Source organism: Mytilus californianus, unplaced genomic scaffold, assembly GCF_021869535.1.
Source record: "Mytilus californianus isolate M0D057914Y unplaced genomic scaffold, xbMytCali1.0.p SCAF_1, whole genome shotgun sequence".
NCBI classification, from domain to species: domain Eukaryota; kingdom Metazoa; phylum Mollusca; class Bivalvia; order Mytilida; family Mytilidae; genus Mytilus; species Mytilus californianus.
This window is the reverse complement of record NW_026262581.1, coordinates 108274347-108286813: the sequence shown is the minus strand read 5'-3', so window position 1 is coordinate 108286813 and position 12467 is coordinate 108274347. Positions and strand designations below refer to the sequence as shown.

At 32.6% G+C, this 12467-nt stretch overlaps 1 protein-coding gene across 1 annotated transcript in view; it reads right to left on the bottom strand.

The window, feature by feature from the left end:
* LOC127729639 (calcium/calmodulin-dependent protein kinase type 1-like) overlaps positions 1–12467 on the bottom strand; it is a 92297-nt gene that overhangs the window by 65283 nt on the left and 14547 nt on the right. The gene's annotated exons all lie outside the window — the stretch shown is intronic.

Genomic DNA, 12467 nt, shown 5'->3' with positions numbered 1-12467 from the left:
TCCCCCCAAACGTGTCCGATTCCCCCAAACGTGTCTATTCTCCCCAAACGTGTCCGTTATATTCAATATGGCCCAAACGTGTCCGATTTCAAAACCCCCAAACGTGTCCGATAATTGTTATTCGCCATAACGTGTCCACTGTTAAACGCCAGAACGTCTCACGTCTTTTAGCGCCAATACATGTATGTCCTAAATGAAACCAATAACGTTTACGGCAATTCTATGATGGGGGAAACAGTTGATCATGAGCTAGTAATTTATTAGCATTAGTTTGTTCAATGCCGGTTGTTAATGATTATCATAATTGCAAATTTAATATGTAACATATGAATTAACTTTTGACTGAATTTGCTTATTGTCCAGTTGCAAGTATTTCATGCTCATTTAGAGCGAACATACAAATAATTCTAGTGCAGTTGAATTAATCGTTTACTATGTAAATTATGTGTTACTAATAAATTCCGATGATGCCTCTTATATTAATCCGACGGCGGATTTTCAGAAGACTTCCCTTTTTTTTTCAACAGTTCTGATATTTTAAAAGTTCTTCAAATCATAAACTGGTTTTCAGGTTTTTTAATAAATTTTAGGTTTCGAGCATCACTAAAGACACACGAACAAGAGAAATAACGTCCAGTGCCAAATATTTCATGCATTATTTGAACGACATCATGTTAACAATAAATACTGTATATATAGGTTCTATTATCATACCGGGAATTTCGGATTGGGCCTAAATTTTGACGGTTATTCGGGATTAACACTAGTTGGGATTTTAATCTAAAAAAAACAAGAGCGAGTGAAGATGGATTTTTTTTTACTTCAGTAAGAAACTACTGCAATCTCCGTTTTGTAATAGAGGCCGTTTTAAATAAAAGTTGCAGAAATTTAAAAAAAAATGTTGCCTTCCAAAATACAACTGATGGCACCATGAAAGAGTGAATTGCTACAAAGGTTTTAATGCGCAGAGAATGGGACATTCTCCCTACACGAGGTATCTGATTTAAGATCTACAATTTAACTGAGCATGGCTGCTTACATTTACATCCAACATAGCCGAACGGACGCCCCCACTTTTAACCAGGTTATACTGCCGGTTTAAAAAATTTATTTCTATTTTTTAATGAAATAGTAAAATGAGTATACGTTATTGAAAAAAAACAATAACCAAATAACCTACGTATTTATAATATGGACACGAATGATAGTTCCAGTGAATAAAAGAAAAAAAATAAGCTTGATATAGACACGTTTGGGGGATTGGGCACGTTTGGGTGTTCATTAAAAAATGGACACGTTTGGGCGTTTAGACAAATGACACGCTTTGGCGCCCTTTTACATTTAGACATGTTTTGCAGTTCAGTGACGTCGTGTGGACACGTTTGGGGGAATTGGACACGTTTGGGGGGAAGGACACGTTTCTGAGTGTTACATATATATATATCTACAGGCAGCTTTTTTTTTTATAAATCTCTTCAAACAATTGTCATAGGAACAGTTATTGATGATGCATACAAGATATGAAGCATTCAGGTCATCCACCTTCTGAAATATAACCCTTTATACAAATAGTATAGTCATGGCCGTTGGATTGTAATCACTATGTCTTGAATTCTGCAACTTTTGTCGCAGGTGAGACAAAAATATACATTTCATTGAAGGTAATCAGGTCCAATCGTAACCATGTATAATTTTCTTTAACTCATGAACAGAATTTCAGAAGTGAAGTTACACATGATCTCCATTAATTATAGATCAGAGGCGGATTTAGAGGGGGGCCAGGGGGCCCAGGCCCTCCTTTTCTGGGGAAAAAATGTTTATTATATAGGGAATCACTGAAGCATGAACAGAGCGGGCCCCCTCTTAGGTAGTCAGTGGGCCCCACTTATGAAAGTTTCTGGATCCGCCACTGTAGATCCTGGATAATTCAAAATTGTATGGACAAACCAAGCCAGACAAATATACAACAAATTAAAATGTTTAAAAGGTTTGTGTTTGGTGCTCCAATGGATAAAAGAAAATCCAGTGAAATACAATTTAATTTTAACAACACAATGAATTGCTAAATTTCAATTTTCACAGGTTTATACACATTTTCAAAACATTTCTTTTTTAATGTTAATATTTTATGTGATATGGAAAGACAATTTCTCTTTTATAGAATTGAGAAAGACAATCCTTCAAGATATTTATGTCTTTTCAAGCTGTATTAATATTTTATAGTTGATCACAAGATCTAGGATGATCTATTATTGATGTTGCCTTATCAGTCTGATATATTTGCAGAATATAATATCTTGCTCAGGTTTCAATGACAACATCACTGAATCTCTATGAGGATGTTTTCTACCTGAAGCATTTTCTACTGTCTGATGAGAGCTTACAGCATATGTCAATATAATATAACCTTTGTTTTCAAGGACAATGGACTGAGTTGAAGATCAAATGCTACATAAGTTGAACATGTTTAGCTACTCCTCATACTGAATCCAAATATTGTTGACCTGTCAATTGCACTTATTCATTGAATGATGTTTTTTAAGCTTTGTGAATTTTTTAATTCAATTGCAGAACTGAAGGTTTCAGATAAAACAGGATATTGAAAGGTCCTGATGCAAAATCCTGATCAAGAAGCAGCTGTACAGTGGCCAATTCATAATGAAATTGGTAAAATGTACCTCAGGACATTTCCTCAATTGTGCGTGTCAAACTGACCTACACCAACATTACCAACAAATGCAAAGGATATTCAAAAGTTAATGTTTTGTATACCCCCAAAAAAAACATTTGGATCACAAAAAAAACAGAGGTTTATAATGTCATCTGATATTCAAGATTCTCTGAAAGTTTGATTAGAAAAAAACTCCCACTCTAACTGAATTGTGAATTCAATGTTAAGATGGACAAACAAACAGACAGACAACAATTATCTTACACTAGAACAAGGGCTGTAAAAAACACAGATAAACATGAAAAATTAAATGAAAATTTGGCTAGTTTTTTTTTCAGACTGCACAATATAATTATTGCTTTTTATAAAAACATTTTTACCTATTATAAAAGATTTGTAAGTAATTTAGTAATAAATACTCAAACATGATTTCTTGGATTAATGCCTGATCTTTAAATATCAAAAGTAATCTAACTGATGATTAATTTATTACTAAACAAACTCTTTCTATCTATGAAGTGACTTTAAGGTATACATACATTTTCATTTAAATAACCATGTTTAAATTTTTAATTTGCATTTGACAGATTTCATTTAAATTTCAAAAGTTACTGACAATTGAACTGTTAAAAATCTTAACTCCACAATAATGTCAAGAAATTAATTTAATACTTTGATGTACTTTCAATAAGTATAAATTCAAATCAAAAGTTAAAGAATTTATTTTGATTTCTATATCGTGTATATTTAAACCTTATAGCATGTAATCTATGCTAATCTGATTTCAATAGTATTCATAGTAAATATTTCACTATTCAGGCTCAAATCAGTTTTCTTCCATAACCGACTTAAATTTATTAGATCTTTCCACTTTTCTGTGGAAAGACCTATTGTATTTGTTCTGATTATTATTTTTTTCTTCCGCCAAATTTTGTTATCGCGTAAAAATTTTTGTTTCGCAACATGTCGCTAAGATATTTCTTATATAGTATCATACAGTTTATGCGCTTTTTATTTTCACCCATTCTAAGCCAAACAATTTTCTGTAAGAGTTATCTCCCTATTCACTGTTAATCAAGTATGTGCATCTCCTTCGTAACAAAAAAAAGATATCGACAAAATTCTTTTTCTAAATTGTTCGTTATATCCTCAGGAATTTTTGGCTAATTTGGATCGTAGCGATTGGATGAAATTTTATAGGAGTTATCTACCTTTACCAAAAAAATTTGTTGGCATGTTTTTTTAACTCATAAACCTTTAACCGTTTAACCCTGGAATCTTTTTATTTGAGGCCCCTAGGTCCTAACTTAGAAAATGAAGTCAAGGTCAAAGGTCAAGGTCAAGTTCTAAATTTTGACCTTTCCTTGTTTTTGCATTTTCTCCAACACTTTTAAAGATATATATAAAAGAACAAGTGCAAAATGTTTGCTTTATTGTAATGAAGATATGTTATATTTGGTCTGAAACAATCTAATGACATCTTATAGGAGTTAGTGCCCCTGAAATGTCTAATTATAAGGTTAATTGATCATTACTTCAACTTGGTTCATTATAAAGCCATATGACCTTTAATAAAAGGTTGGGTGACATGTGACCTTGAAAAATGACAACCGAAAGTGACCTTGAGAAAACCGGAAGTAGCCATTTTTGCACTTTTTTCATGGAAAAGTACTCGGAATCCATATATTTTGTAATTTAAATACATTAACTTATCACCAAAGACTAGAAGTGTTTTTCGATAAACCGGAAGTGGCCAATTATCTCCTGGTTTACAGGCAAAAGTATATAGAAACTATATATTTTTGGAATCAGTGTAAAAGAAGCTATCATATGAGATCGGAAGTGATATTTACTTCACCGGAAGTAGCACATTATCTCCCTTATTTCACTCAAAAATATATAGAAACCACTTATTTATCACATCAGTATGAAGAAACTTATGATTGGATGCCAATTTTAACTTTGAGTAAACAGGACCTAGCTTCTTTTCAATAACTTTGAAAATTTATGTGGAAAGACCTTCAATTGTTCTCTGAACAATTGGTTTTTAATTATTACAAAGAGCCTTAGATGAAGAATTCCCTAAATATAATCTGCATTCTGTTTTCAAAAACCATCAGCAACAATATTGTGTGTAATATGCAAAGTAAACAATACGAAGTCATAGACAGCCCATGAAATAAAAGATGGAAAGACAAACCAACATAGCAGTTTCTATATGCATCCTTAAATTTTGTTTGACAGAATATAATAATTATCTTGACAACTGAATGTCTGATAAAATTAATTCTGTACTAATATGTCTGTCAGATTACTAAACATCTTCTACACAACTTCTATGTCATTTGGTCTCTGGTGGAGAGTTGTCTCATTGGCAATCATACAACATTTTCTTATTCTTATATCTAAATTTCTGGGCAGCATAGACCAATCAAGCATCAATAATATTAGAAAAATGTATGTGTACTTGGACTACTAAGGTACCAATCCTATTAGTTATAATTAGAAAGATGTGGATATCAGAAACCTAGACAACTAAAGCATCAGCACTTTAGACAGATTTTTATATAAGATACCTACAACACAAAGACATCAACCCTATTCAACAGATGTCTATGGGATACCTAGACCTAAGAAACACAATCCTATTAAACAGATGTCTATAGGGTACCTAGACCACAGAAACACAATCCTATTAAACAGATGTCTATGGGGTACCTAGACCACAGAAACACAATCCTATTAACCAGATGTCTATTGGGTACCTAGACCACAGAACCACAATCATATTAAACAGATGTCTATGGGGTACCTAGACCACAAAAAAAACAATTTGATTAAGCAGATGTCGATTCTATGAACATGGTAATAGATACATACAACTTGTCAACTGAAACATATAACAAGGCAATATCCAGTATGAGACCATTGACAAGTGATAGTACAATTCCCTAACAAATGACGATGATGATGATCGATGGCTTTTTAACAAATTAAATGCATGTTCAGGAAGGGAACATGATAATGTAATATGAATATCAACCCTGCTTTGAATATAACCAACATGCTGAGCTAGATTTTTAACCTGCTAGTTCTCAAGGTAACAAACAATCTGCAGGAAGACATGTCACTCTACCTGTACATATTATTATGACTCAGAGCCAACCACTTTCTGCTCTTACTCCTTAATGCTGAGTTCTTAGCGGAGAAGCAGCAAATATCAATTTTAAAGTCTTTGTTTTGACCCGGCCAGGGTTCGAAACCATGACCTGCAGCACTTGTGGTGGACATGTCACCACAAGACCACTGAGGCAGTCCCTAGTAGATGACATCAGATAAATATTCCCTACATGTATAAATAAACTATATCATTCAAGATCAAATTTTCAGATAACATAAAAAATCATACTTAATCAAACGTTGACAAATTGAGGGCAGTAAGATAACACTAACAAGGAAGCTTGACCTTCAAATAACAAGCTGGTGAAAGTTCAACATCCTCCTTTACAAAATCAGATGCTTATTAGGAAAAACTTACATATGCTGTATAGCATGTAGCTGTAATACTAGTAACTAATTTCTGTCATTAACTAATCTTTTAAATTACTACATAAACTTCATTTCTTATGTCAATTTGAGTCTTTTGCTTGAAGTTGAGACTTTTCCAAGACAATGTTTCTATAGCAATGACATTTACAATGTTAAAAATAAGAGGGCGGACTATTGTGTAATAAGGAAAATGGTAGACCATAATTCTTAATGTGTATATTCATTCATGTTGGTTATAAATTGATATCACGTTATATTGGAGGAAGAAAAGACTAGACAATTTGCAAAGTTAGCAAGAACCACTGTACCAAAATTAACTAGTGATGTTCTTGAATAAAAGAAACAATTATCAGAATTTGGATTAAGATATCAAATGTCATAGCAAGCTCAAGTTAGCAGTTAAAAATTAAATTAATAAACAACTTTAATATGAGCTGCATCGGATAGAAATCGACCTTATGCAATGAATATCAATACATCTGTTAACTTAACTTGGGTTAAAAAATCTCTATGCAAAGTCTGTAACGGTTTGAAAATTGAGTTGACATAAGAATCCTACAAAACAGACATAAAATCATCTATTGTTTCGTGTTTGAATGTTCCAAAACCAACCAAAACATTATACATGTACATGTTTACGCCGCGTCGCGCACTTGCATAAGGTCGATTTCTATCCGACGTAGCTCATATGTAAAATCTCACAACTTCGGAATAAATAATGAAATGCAATGTCAGATATAAACACTCAAACAAAAAAATACAAAAGAAATATCAGTACTTAATCTATATTTCTGAGATATCATACTAAAGGAGTTGCAAAAAGTTAATATTGGTGACTAAAAGAATGAATTAGTTGTTAAAACACTATCATCATACTAAGGGTTTAGACATAAGTAGATAAACATTTTTTTTATTGAAGTTACTGACGCACGATATGTAAGTCAAGGGGATCAAAATGTTGTCAATATGTGTACGCAGTTTATTTCCTCGAAGCTAAGTATAGCAGAATGTTGAAATTTTAGTGTTAGAATGTCTTTCATGAAGAATGTATGAAAATGACGCCACCCATATTAGAACTTGATCTGTGTTTAGTGGTAATAAGCATCGTGTATTAGTTTCATAACACTTGGTTGAGGCACTCTAAAGTTAGAGTGTGGAAATGGCATATTTAGCAATTTTTTCATTTATAAAGGGACACAACTCGAGAAACATGAATGTGACACCATCAAAATTCGACTTGATCTATGTTTGGTGATAATAAGCATTGTGTATAAGTTTCATAACACTTGGTTGAGGCAAACTAAAGTTAGAGAATGGAAACTAATTTTGGGACTTATGGACATACGGATGGAAGGATATTATTTGTGTGGTTTGATTTTTTTTCCAATCAAGCATCATCTTAAGTTTTATATTGGCAATTAGACATAAAATGGAAATCTTAAATTAGTACAGAATACGACCAAAAAGGGCCCTTATTGAACAAACTCTTTTCAAATGTAATCATTGATAGAAGGATGGATGGAGGGCTGTTAACGTCCAGTGGCAAATTAAATACATATTCAGGGCGAGAACATAATAATGTGATATAAATATCAACCCTATTTTGACTTGACCTTCATGCTGAGCTGCATTTTAAACATGCTAGTTCACAAAGTCACCATGCAGGAAACCATGACACCTTTACTGGGACACATTATTTCCGCTCCGAGCTAACTAGTCTTTACTCTTGCTCATAAATGCATCGTGCTTAGCAGCAAATACCAATTTCTAGTCTTTGATTTGACACGACCAGGGTTCTTTTTTAACTAAGTTTTAATAAGATCTGATTAAAAATCATAATTTATAAGGTTCATGCAGCTAGCTAGGGCATGTCTAATCTTGATTAATAATAATAAATAAATATATATATATACTCAGTATTTCTATGAAAGAGACAAATACATAGGTACTCTACAGGTTTACTACACATTGAGAAGATTTTCTTTTTATATTCTTCGTACAAATACAATTATAAATCAGTACAGAATACATATCTATGGCTAGTTTGGATAAACAAATCTTGACTGATCACAAGCTGTTTACTTAATTGATTAATTTGTTCAATGTTGTTGTTAAGAAAGCTTTTTGACCCATAAATAGACTACTGATTCAATTTCATTCCACTTAAGACTTATCAAATATATGGTAGGATAATGCTTAAAATATACAAACAAATTTGTTTTGACATAGCAAGTAGCATGCAAGTCACCATTATAAAAGTCAGCCTGTAAAAAATAGGTTTAAAAAAGTATTTAATACAGGAAAATTCAATTAATAACCACTTAACCATGGCACATATATGTACTTGGAAAACTGTATTTGTTAGCTGCTGACGCAAAATTTATAACAATAAACTGTTAACACAGAGATATGCAAATATTCAAAGTCAATGAACCATGACTGAAGGTAAATGGCAAAACAATCTCCATGGAAATGAGATGTGCCAATGCTAATACAACTACATACCAAATACCATAGACTTATCATAAGTCGTTCCCTTTCAACAAACCTAAACACAAACATTGACTTGTAAACTATGTAAAAGTTTCAAAGTCAATGAACCATGATGACGGGGTGGGTTACATAATCTCCATGGAAACAAGACTTGGAAATGTCAATAAATTTGCATACCAAATATCACCGACTTAACATTAGCGGTTCATCTTAAACTGATCTAATTACAAACTAATACATGTAAACTAAGCAAAAGTTTCAAAGTCAATAGACCATGACTGAGGGGGCGGGACCAAATATTCTCCATGGAAATGAGATGTGCTAATACTTATACAGTTGCATACCAATCAACATTGGCCTACCACTAATGGTTCCCCTTGAACTGACCTAATCACCAACTAATACATGTAAACTAAGCAAAAGTTTCAAAGTCAATAGACCATGACTGAGGGGGCAGGACCAAATATTCTCCATGGAAATGAGATATGCCAATGCTTATACAACTGCATACCAAATATCATTGACTTACCACTAGTGGTTCCCCTTGAACTGACCTAATCACAAACTAATACATGTAAACTAAGCAAAAGTATCAAAGTCAATAAACCATGACTGAGGGGCAGAGCCAAATAATCTCCATGGAAATGAGATATGCCAATGCTTATACAACTGCATACCAAATATCATTGACCTACCACTAGTGGTTCCCCATAAACTGACCTAATCACAAACTAATACATGTAAACTAAGCAAAAGTTTCGAAGTCAATAGACCATGACTGAGGGGGCAGGGCCAAATAATCTCCATGGAAATGAGATGTGCCAGTGCTAATACAACTGCATACCAAATATCATTGACCAACCACTAGTGGTTCACCTTAAACTAGACCTAATCACAAACTAATACATTGACGCCACCAACGACGCCCGAAACAGCATACCTATGTCTCGCATTTTGACTCTGTCAAACTGAGACAAAAAATGTTAGCTGCAAAAATGTTTGGCAGAAACCAATTTACATTAACATTTGAAGACAAGAGAGCCTGGCTGCCGTGCTTGGTTGTTTTTATCGTAAAATTTATAGTTACTTCCCCCTCCCTTATTTTGTTCAATGGTGGTTTGTGAAAACATTGCTAATTCAATAGGTTCTAAATCAATGATTTTACATCACGATGACCGTGAGGGCATTCTGATGTATTGTTGCCACAGAGATTTCTACTTACGTAACTTTTGTTTTTGACTGGTAACCGATCTATAAATACGTGGACATTATCGAGTGCAAAATAATATTCCTTATCGCTTGTTATAAATTCATTTCTTCAATGAATACTCATAAAAATATTTTTTTAGAACATAAATTAATAATATGAAAATGTTTTGTCGTTAGAAATATATATACAAGTAAAAAATCATTTTAAATATCTATGCACACGTACAGAAAAATTGTGTTAACGCATGCGGAAGAATATCTCAATAATGTTTTGTAGGAAAATATGAATGCCTACTCAAATCCAATCTATTAGGAAAAATCGAATTATTACAGAAGAGTGTCCACCTTGCACTGCACTATTATTAGAATAGTAGAACAGAATGATATACAAAATTGAAATGGATGAAAATTATATATACATGTAACTGTTATATACAAATATTACCCGGTAATACAATATATAAAAACAAACCAGTGTACTGATTTGTATCACTACAATATAACAGTTATTACGGTGAGGTTGAATTCCCTGTCATTTATTCATCATCCACGCACGAACTTGTCTCAGAAAAAAATATATCTCTGTTCATTAACCTCACTTAAGGTATAGTGATGTGGTTTTTTATTTCTGAGAAAAGTGCTTGTGACCATCCACAAGAACTTGCGGTCATCTGATGTTCAGTACTTCAGTACTTTGATTTTAGATTAACACAGACAGTGTTAATTGTTATTTTGTTGGGTACTACTTCAATGGTTGGAGGGAATACCAAAATCCACAAATCTGGTACCCCACAAACCATTATACTTTCACAGTACAAGTTGTTTATTTGTTTTTTTCTCATTGTGCACTAGCATAAAATTGTATTTTTTTAATAAAAAAACTGGTATCAAACTTTGTAAAAGTTATGCATTAACTAACAATAGATATAAGAAGATGTGGTATGAGTGCCAATGAGACAACTCTCCATCCAAGTCAAAATTTATAAAAGTAAACCATCATAGTATATATTAAGGTTAGATTTGAGAACTGAAGGATGCCACTAAAAGTACAAGGAACATTCAAATCAATTTAAACCCTACTATGTCATAATCTATAAAATGTACTTTCTGATTCTAACTGTACAAGGCATAATTGATCACTTTCGACACAACATATGTCATTGACAGATGTGTTGAAATAAAGTCTTTTTAGTTTTATGTCTTTTGTTGTTGGGGCAATGTCTCATTGATTTACAACCCATTTCTCCTTATTTGATAATACACTGAAAATAAATAACTATGGAAAGAGAAAAAAATCACTTTCTAATCTTATTTTGAGAGTTTACCAGACTAATTTGAAGATTTCACATGAGTAGCATGCAAACTTTGTGACTTTTCTGTCAGTCTATTACTATGAAGATCGCTACAAAATAATGATTTTCTGACTAGGTAATGGTTCATACTCCTCAGAGTATATGATCAGAGCCACTCAAGTTTTCATGACACTCGCATTTTATAATAGCAGTGTAAATTGTTAGTCATTTATAACTTAAGGATGAGACAGAATTACTTGGATCAGTGTCTAGATTAATCTACAAAACTTAACGAAAACTGTTCTTTGTAAAACAAATAACCTTGGCAGGCTTAGTATTTTCAGAATTCTCTGCAACAGTACTTCAGGATTTTGCAATTTGAGTCAACTTCTACTTAAGAAAAAAGTCTATCATAGATGTCACAAAATTTTTAAAATGTATATAATACTAAGTACTGGCCTGTAATTTTTATTTTATTTTCATATGCACATTCAAAAGGGCCTAAAAATAAAACAAATCTGAGCAATCTATCAACAAATGGCTAGTTATCAATATCATCAAAATAATATTGATTGATTGATTGGTGTTTGCTTTACACCGCCTCAGCACAAAAAGGCTGCCTCAGCACCAAAAAGGCTATATCGCGGAGAGTCAAAATAATACTACATGTACTGGCAGTAGCGCAGTAATCTATGATTTATTTTTTTTTATTTCAAAGATCTCATCTCAGCCTACAATATATATAATATATAACATAAAATGTGACAATGTGAAACTACCAAGACTAACTTAAGTAAAACTTAAATGACCCCTATATGAAAACAACAGGAAAATATTGTAAAGACAAGAGGCCTATAGTAAACTGATATCATATATAATTCAGTTGGAAAAAACCCATTGAACATTTTGAACAATTTCTGCTTTACTTAAAAAATTCAGCTTAAAGATGGACCGTTGTTATATTTTGGCAAGTTGAATGACAAAGGTAATAAAAGGCCATGGGGACCTATAATGTACATTGTAATAAAAAGAAAAAAATCCCACAGTTCCACATTGGAAGGCAATCAACATATTTCTAAAAATAAAGCATACTAGACTCATACTAAACAATTAAATCAACATTTTGCTGTCTTTGGAGTTTCCTTGCAAAATCTTGTTCCCTAAATCAATATGCTCTCTGGGTACTCTGGTTTCCTCATTTATAAACTCTCTGGGTACTCTGGTTCCCTAAATCAATTTATAATCTCTGGTAA